Source organism: Rhagoletis pomonella, unplaced genomic scaffold, assembly GCF_013731165.1.
Source record: "Rhagoletis pomonella isolate Grant_MI unplaced genomic scaffold, Rhpom_1.0 Rhpom_scaffold_00008, whole genome shotgun sequence".
NCBI classification, from domain to species: Eukaryota; Metazoa; Arthropoda; class Insecta; order Diptera; family Tephritidae; genus Rhagoletis; species Rhagoletis pomonella.
This window is the reverse complement of record NW_023458562.1, coordinates 5,798,589-5,807,724: the sequence shown is the minus strand read 5'-3', so window position 1 is coordinate 5,807,724 and position 9,136 is coordinate 5,798,589. Positions and strand designations below refer to the sequence as shown.

General features: G+C 32.8%; 1 long non-coding RNA gene across 1 annotated transcript; it reads left to right on the top strand.

The window, feature by feature from the left end:
* The first annotated feature begins 5,750 nt into the window (after positions 1-5,750).
* On the top strand, positions 5,751-6,121 carry LOC118745107. The gene is made up of 3 exons (XR_004993613.1): positions 5,751-5,787; positions 5,857-5,939; positions 6,031-6,121. It is a non-coding gene; the product is annotated as an uncharacterized LOC118745107 (long non-coding RNA).
* Positions 6,122-9,136: the final 3,015 nt, after the last annotated feature.

Here is a 9,136-nt window from a genome sequence, read left to right as displayed (position 1 = left end):
ATATGTGTGAAATACAATAGAGGGCGTTATAATATGTGTGAAATACATTAGAGGGCGTTATAATACACAGGGTTGAATGTGAGCATTGGAATCACTTCGTATATTCTAACATTACCTGTCGAGAGTTAGATTTTTCCGTGAAATGTTGCGAATGCATGAATCAGAAAAAATGTAAATATTTCAAACACGGTGACACTTTTACCTGAAAATTTTTTGTTTATCAGGGAGCTCACCCCCCCACCTACCTTCCCCTAAAGTTTGGCATGTTACTTCTGGGACACCCTGTATATACTTATGTATATATACAAGTCGGACGGATTTCGTAAAAAAATTATGTCATGTCTCCGGTTCGCTTTAAATTGTTTTATGGGTTCCATATATGAAATTAAGGCGGGCTCACCGTTCGTGTCCGGACAACTTTTTATTTGCTCTCAAAACATTTTTGCCGGAGAGAGTGCTGAAGTACGGTTCACCGTTCAGTTCGGCACATTTTATTTTTTTCAGAAGCAAACAGCTGATTATATTGTTGCCGTTCTACGTTATCGTGAAGTGATAATTAACACCGAAAAAAATGCAATAACGCAGAGCGATAATTGACCCTCTGGATGGTATGCGCGGCACATATTATAACTACAATTGACTCTACTACTACTTTTCTACGACCCATTGATCCCGCAATTGCTTCAAATAATAAAATTGGTCTCTTTATTAAATTTTTTGGTTGCAGCAGAAACAATTTTTCTTTTTTGATATTTTTTTTTGATAATCAACGAAACAAAATTCTTGTTAACATATCTTTCTGATAATTAACAAAACGATTTTTTTTGATAAAAACATAATGTTTACATTATTGATGTAAAAAAAACGATTTTGTATTTTCGTTTATTGATAAAATTAACGTTAATGTGCAGCCCTGGTGCTTAAGGTGAATATTTAGAATTTTTCATAACAGTCCGTCAGCTCAATCGAGAGCTGAAATATAATTAAAAGTGCCGAATATTAGCAGAAAGCCCAAATTAATACAATTAGTGGATGAAAGTCATTCATTTTATTCACTTATTATTAATTTCCTTATGTTTTCATTACTTTATCATAAATTTTAGAATAAACTTTTCGGGTCTCGGCAACACTGAAATTTGCCCCGTAATTTTACGAGATGCGCATAAACTGTTCTCCACACAAATCATGGCAGTTCTTTTACGAGAGTCGTAAATTTACGAGGTTTACGAGCTTTACGAGGGTTTTACGAGTTTAAGAGATTACCTGTATTGTCAGCCTTACCCGCATTTTCACTTACTTTTGCGTTTTCTTAAAAATCGTACGTTTTAATTTTTGGGTGCTCCTGAATTCGCAACTTTTTGTTATCGATAAATTCAATTTTCCACTTCGTCTCCAGAATTCTTAACAGCCATCCCTTGACGGTATGCAAAAATTATCGCACATGTATCGTCCGCACCAAATCCTAAATCTTCGTTGCTTCGATAAATTTTCGTTGTCCAAAAATTAGAGGTGTATAAGAAATAGTAGTACTCGCTTCCACTCCACAGGGCCTGGGTTCAAGCTCTGGCCAAAGCAACATCGCCTACAAACTATAGAACAGCGGTCGCCCCTCGGCAGGTAATGGCAAACCTCCGAGTGTATTTCTGCCATGAAAAACAGCTTCTCATAAAAATACAATCGCCATTCGGAGTCGACATAAAACTGTTGGTCCCTCCCCTTTGTGTGACAACATCAAGGCGCACCCCAAAAATCGAAGGAGAAGCTCGACCAAACACTAACATATGTGTAAGCGCTAATCTGGTATTATTATATTATTATAATAAATAGTAAATTAAAGAAATCAAATCAACATAAAAAGTTAATTTTAGGACGCAAAATTTAAAGGACATGATTAAAATTTAATTTAAACTAAGCTAGCTTGTTATTTATATTCATTTTGCTATTTACTTCTCATTCCACCGTCCCAGCAACAACCGATTTTAAACCGCAAAAAATTGGCGATTTGCGGGTATTGGAACACGTAATTTTGTGATTTGAAAAGTAAAATATTTGCAATGCCGAAAATGGGAGCACTGCTGTGTATGTAATTTTTCAATCCTGGAAATAAACTAATTAAAAAACAAAACATTAAACTGTATTTAAATTTTTGTTGTTCTTTTTTGTGTATATTAATTGATGGATCAAGAAGCCTTTTTCCTGATTAAACGAAAGCACAAATATGTATGTGGGAAGTGGGCTATGTATAAAAGCAGTCAACGGCGACTTGCTAAAAATAACCAAGCTACCGAAAATGGCGAGAATAAAAACGCGACCAATCCTCTTCAACGTAGCGATTTACACTACTTTATTAGCCTTGATGTTAGTTACTTATTAGCGACTTCTATTTAGTACCAGTGGTGCCAGATTGAGGGAAATTTCCCTATTTGAGGGATATTTTGCATCAAAAATTATTAAAAGGGAAAAAAGGGACATTTCATATAAATAAGGGATTTTCTTTTGACGCAGTTATTGTTGCATAATTGATCAAAATTCACGAATATTCGACATTCGACTTAATTCATCGTTCTGAAGATGTGATGTGGAGTGAAATGGTATATAATTGTTAAAAAGTATAAGGATAATTTCGAAAATTTTCTTACGTTAACCAATTCAAACGCTGAGTAAGAAAGAATATTTTCAGTTGTAACTGGTATTTCATGTAAAAAGGGGAACAAATTATCTGATGAAATGTTAAATAGCAGTGAGTGAGCAAAAAAATGAAAGTGAAAAATTGAATGAGTGAAAAAAATGCAGGAAAAGGTGTTTTTTCTTAACAGCGGTCGACCCTCGGCAGGCAATGGCAAACCTCCGAGTGTATTCCTGCCATGAAAAACAGCTTCTCATAAAAATACACTCGCCATTCGGAGTCGGCGTAAAACTGTAGGTCCCTCCCCTTTGTGTGACCACATCAAGGGGACCGCCACAAGTTGGAGGAAAAGCACATATGTGTAAGCGCCAAACTATTATTATTATTTTATATGAATTTTACTTCTTTACTACTGAAACATGTATATGTTTAAATTCGTTGGGAATTTTGTGGGATAAATTTTCAAGATGTGGGTAATTGAGGGATTTTTTCCCCATTTTCGTGGGATTTTTAACAGAGAATGTCTGGCATCACTGTTTAGTACCAACAAATGAGAGAAAGTGAGAGTGATTATGAGTGGAATTATGATTGCTTTACAATGTAGGTATCCTGCAGTAAATCGCGCTAGTTCAGAACTAGCGCAGAACTAGCTTTTTAAGAGGCGGTACTGGTTCTCGATCTGTCCCAACGCAATGCTTTCAACTGTCTCTTTTTACATGGCGATGTCCTATTTTGATTAAGTACTCAATTTTTTTTTTTTTACTTTTTCCTGTTCTTTTGCAGATTACATTTCATTTAATCTTTTATACTTTTGTTTTATTTATATTAAATTTGATGATTTTCTATTCAATTTGTAAGCGGCACTCAACAATTTAAATTTGTTAAATCTGAAAATCACAAACTGCCTCTACCGCGATTTGAACTCGCGACCAACGATGTTAGAGTCGGAGGTCTTCCCGCTGAGCTATTTGAGTATTGTACAAGACGTGAGAATTTGTGCATTTACTTCTCAACGGAGCGCAACTAGTACACCAAAAGTTTGAACTGTCCCTCTCTGCAGCCGTTTTGCACTAGTTCAGAGATAGTTCTGAAATGTGTAGGGCGAAACTAGCGCTTTAACAGACTGTCTCTAAATTTTACTGCAGGGTATGTACAACTTACGGCAGCATACATGCATATGCACATAATTACACGCATACTCAAATACAACAATAACTATTTATGTAAGTTTAAAGTTTATATGCCACAGAAACCGGCAAAATATGGCATATGGCTTTAACAGATGCACGTACACACTATCTTTCAAATTCCTATATTTATTATGGAAAGAACTCAGATGGCATAAACCTTACAAATGCAGAAAAAAAGCAAGCAATAGCTCAATCGGTATGGAGATTACGCAATATTATAGAAGGGAGTAACAGAAACATTATTGCAGATAATTGGTTCTCATCAATTCAATTAGTAAAAATATTAAAAGAACGCCAGCTTACTTGTTTGGGTACTCTTAGAAAGAATAAAAAGAAAATCCTTCAGAATTTTTACCAAACAAAAATAGGCCAGTTGAAAGTTCTATTTATGGATTTACAAAAGATATTACACTTTTATCTTATGTGCCCAGGAAAAATCGTTCAGTTATTTTAATTTATTCGATGCATCATCATAAAGCAAATGATCCAATATCCAATAAGCCGGAAATGATTGCCGATTATAACAACACTAAAGGAGGAGTCGATGAGCTCGATAAAAAGTGTTCTATTTACTCATTTAGTTGCCGTACACGACGTTGGCTTTTAGCTGTATTTTATAGATTAGTCGATATAAGTGCAGTTAATGCGTATATTTTGAATCAATTTTCTCGTAACTACCGCGTGATTTCCAGAGCCAACTTTTTAAAAACTCTTTCTAGAAATTTGATTGTGCCACATTTACAAAGAAGACAACACACGGTCAAAAATTTGGGTTTAATTTTTAAACCGCGCTGGGACTACTGCCTTTTTTAAACTTTTATAGTCTACTTTTTAAACCAGTCAATAGTTTTACGCAATTTTTAATATATTCTGGTTTAAATTTTAGCCCAAAAGTTCGTGGTTTAAAAATCAAACCAGAATGTTTTAATTCTAGTTTCTAGGTTTCATATATAGAAAATTTGGTTTAAAATCTAAACCGAAATAGAATATGTTGCACAGCGAATTGTGGTGTTGATTCAAACTCAACATATGAAAGCACATTTACATGCGTGGCTGTAGCTGAGTGTGCAAAGATGCTTGATACAATTGGTTGCTACCAAGGCTGTCCGGGTTCAATCCCAACCAGACGGAGCATGAAATTTAAGATTGTTTTTTTTTATTCTTAATTATGAAAATCTTTGGGTTTAACATTTAAACCGAATTGTTTAAATTCTAAACCCATCATATGTGCTCTCTTTTTTTTTAAACTTGGAAGGTTTGTATTTGAAACTGAATTTAGTTTGGTCATATATGTAGTCCAAAAAGTTTAAAATTAAAACCGAAATTTTTAACCGTGCACATCAAAAGGTTAACTCGTTCCTTACGGGATATTATTCATATCATATTGGGTTCTGATTCTCTTCCAGAGCCTGCAATGGAAAAAGCTAAGCCAAATTATGTTAAATTAATTAAAAAGAAAAACAACACACACTTGCCAGAAATGTAAAACACCAATGTGTATGGGTTGTAGCAAACGATTGTGTATTAACTGTACGGATACTGAATATAATGAGCACCATTAAAATTTAACCAAAAGACTGATTATTATTTTCTAAAATAAAAAAGACTTAAGAATGTTGCTTTTTTATAATAATTTATATGCATTGGGCTGTGAAAAAATACCCAGCCAGCAAGAAAACGTACATTTTACGAACATTATGTTTTACGAGGGATTCTCGTATCGCCAAAAAGTTAGAGAAAAGCTCGTAAACGATAAATCAAAAAAAATATAATAGAAAGAGGCTTGTAGTAATTTGTCAGCACAAGAAAAAATTTTAGTTTTGTTGACAATTTTTCTTCAATCACAATATTTTATAAGTAAGTAGTTTGTTAAATATTCAATTTAAGAAAATTATTAAGTATGTGATTTATTGACAGACTGGTGCAAACGCAAAGGACGATCTACCACTTTCTTTTATATTTCAACTTCTTGTAAGTAGCTACTACATATGTAATTCAAAAACACAAATTAATTCAACGAGTTTTGCAATTCATTCACAGGCTGCGCGGAACAACACTAAAGGATTTAAACGTTTAATTACCCTATAGCGCTATTGGTTTGGCAACGACTGCGGCAATAAGAAGTACGGATAATAATATTATTTATTACCACTTTTTGCTTAATTAAATTTTCCGACTTCCAATGGAGTTTAATATTTCACTTTATTTTCTTAGGTGCTTTTCGTCAAAAATTTAACTCCGACGAAGAAGTTTCTATTTCCGTTTCAAAAGCCTATCGGCAAAAAAGATAAAAAATAAATTCAGCTACTTTATAATATATACTAAACCCTTCTTATTTAACTGTTAATTTGTTAATAGATAGTTTGTTAATATTTATTTATCTGAAAATATTCACATTTCAGTGCCGGGAAAAAATATTGGTACAGAGAATTTTTCGCCATGAATGCAAAGTTTTTTATTCTGATTTCTTCTCTAATTGTTTTTTATAAAAATATAGTTAGTATGAAGTTCTACTATCAAATCAGATTTTCTAGAAAAATTCCAAGTTTGCAGTTTTATAGAACATTTAATTTTAGTATAATAAAGTGCACGCTTGAATAGGTAGAAAACCTCTTTGTTTTTTGGCAATTTTTTATACGCAGTTTCTTCCATACAAAAAAAAATGTCGCACATAATTTGCATGGAAGAAACTGCGGGAAAAAATTGCCAAAAATCAACGCGGTTTTCTAGCAACTTCAAGCTTGCACTATGTTATACTAAAATAAAATGGGATATAAAACTGCATACTTAGAATTTTTCTCAAAAATCTGATTTGAAAGTAGGTCTTCATACTAACTATATCAAAAAAAAAAAATGTGCGAAAAGAAATTCAAGTAAGAAACTTTGCATACATTGCCAAAAATTCTATGTGCCAATACTTTGATCCGGCACTATAAATATTTATTAATTATAATTCCGTTCAATAAAAGAATTACAATAATTTGAATGAATTAATTGCCTTTATTTTTAGCATTAAAAAACAGTAGATAAAGCAGTGTAAAAAAAACGCTTTTTTAACGTAAATTAATCGTTTACGAGACTCGTTTACAATTAAAAAACGGACGTAAAAATATTCGCATACGAATGCTTTTTCGATCCGTTTACGACTGTTCGTAGGCGATGCACAATTTAAAGCGAAAAAGTGCTCGAAAAAGAGTCGTAAACGGCTATCATAAACGATTTTTAATCCGGTTTTTCTTCGAGAAAATATCCAGTTACGAGCTTGTTTACGATGATTTTGCTGGCTGGGTACCATCTAGTTTACCATTAAGTTTTTATTTTATTGTTTTATATACATGTTAAGAATACCTCTATTTTTTGTTTGTATAAAAAAGGCTATTGAAATAAAGTCAAAATTTTCAGAGAAATATAAAAAGTTTTGTATTTTTCTTTCCGAATACTGTAATTCGAATTACTTTAGATCGGTTTATTTAAATATTTAATTATTAAAATGATAAAAGGTATATTTAATTAAAATAAAGAAAGTAGTTTCAAATTTACTACCACCTCATACATTAAAAAATTTCACCTCATAAGTTGAAGGCTACGAACGAATTTTACTCATACGCCATGTATAAACTATTACACAACGCTGATTTTAGTGCGGCAAATGTTAAAGTTGTCCGTAAGTATAAAGTTTCCATCAGCTCCAGATTTTGAGAAAAAGGAGGTCAAAGTGTAAAAAGTAGATTTTTTTTGCAATATCTGATAAGCTCTAGCAAAGAAACAAAAGGCGACAGAACCTTCCGCTTATGCTTAAAGTAAAGCTAGAACTATCGACTACTGTCCCTGAAAATACCATCCCTGCACCATGATCTTATGGTCACCTTTAGTCATTTATTGAATAAATAATAAAAAAATACTGGAAAATTGTGCTAATGAATTTTAACTACAGTCGAATTTTTTAGTAAAATTAGTGCTACTTGACTAATTAAAGCCGGCCAAAATATGTAAAAAATAACTATTTAATTTAGTTAACAAGAATCTTATCGACTTTCCTTTTTAACCGACTTCCAAAAAAGGAGGAGGTTATCAGTTCGTCGGAATATTTTATTTTTTTTTAGACCAAGAAAAATACAACATCGTGAAAGCCATTTTGGAAAATTAGCCGTGAAACTGATAGCAGCTAACATGCTTCCAATTTCGATGGTGGAGAATAAAACCTTCAGACAATTTGTTTCCTTTTTGAACCCTAAATCAAAATTAATTAGTAGACCAACGGCTGTAAAAAGACGAGTATTTCGATTCAATGATGGAAAAAATCAAAAGTGAACTGCAAAACCAATCGTATTTTTGTACCACTGCCGATGCAGTTCACCAAACATCGTTACTTTTTTGGATACACATGCCATTGGATAACCAATTCCTTCGAAAGAAAGTCAGTAGCACTGGTATGCCACCGTTTTAAAGGTGCGCACTATGACTATGTATGACTAAATTAATGATCTATACTATTATAAAACTGTAGATTGTTTTTCTGTTTGAACTCACTAATCTCCGGAACTACTGAATGGATTTTCATGGGGCTTTAACTGGTATCTAGACAGTGACCTCGGACGTAACATAGGCAATATTTTATCAAAACTGGAATGTGGACAAAAAAGATATACCAATTTCTGCAAACAAAATTTACTTTGCACCAAATCCTTTTGAATAGAATTTTGCTTTTCAACGGCATCAACATATGCCAGTGTTTATTTTTCGTTATTGATATTTTTTTTGAAGTACTGAAGTATTGAAATTTTAAAGTAAAAAGAATATGCATGCGCAAAACGAAAAACAAAATTCAATTAGTGCTTTCCCTATGAGCGAGAGATATGTATGTACATATCAATGAAATATACATTTGGAGTCATAAATGAGTCTTTAAGGAGTCTCATTTCGGAGCTTATAATGAGCTCATTTAGGAGCCCGAAATTAGTGTGTTTCCTTCTTCCGAAGGTCGACTTATATGAGCTTAAATTGATACATCAAATGAACCTCCAAATGAGTCATATTGGACTCTTATTGGCTTCATAAACGGCTCATTTTGGACTCCTTTTAAAGCAATTTTTGGCCTCATATATGAATCGTTTCAGAGTTTTTTTGAGGCTCTTAAATGAGTCTCATAGTCCTCATAAATAACTTTATTTGGACTCTTATTTTACCTTATTTTTTATCCTTTGAGCCATATTGGCCTTATTTTTCAACTCTTATTGAACTTCAAATACTATACACATGTACATATGTATAGATACCTCAGTTCATACCCAATGGGAAAATAGGTAAGCACCTTACGAGG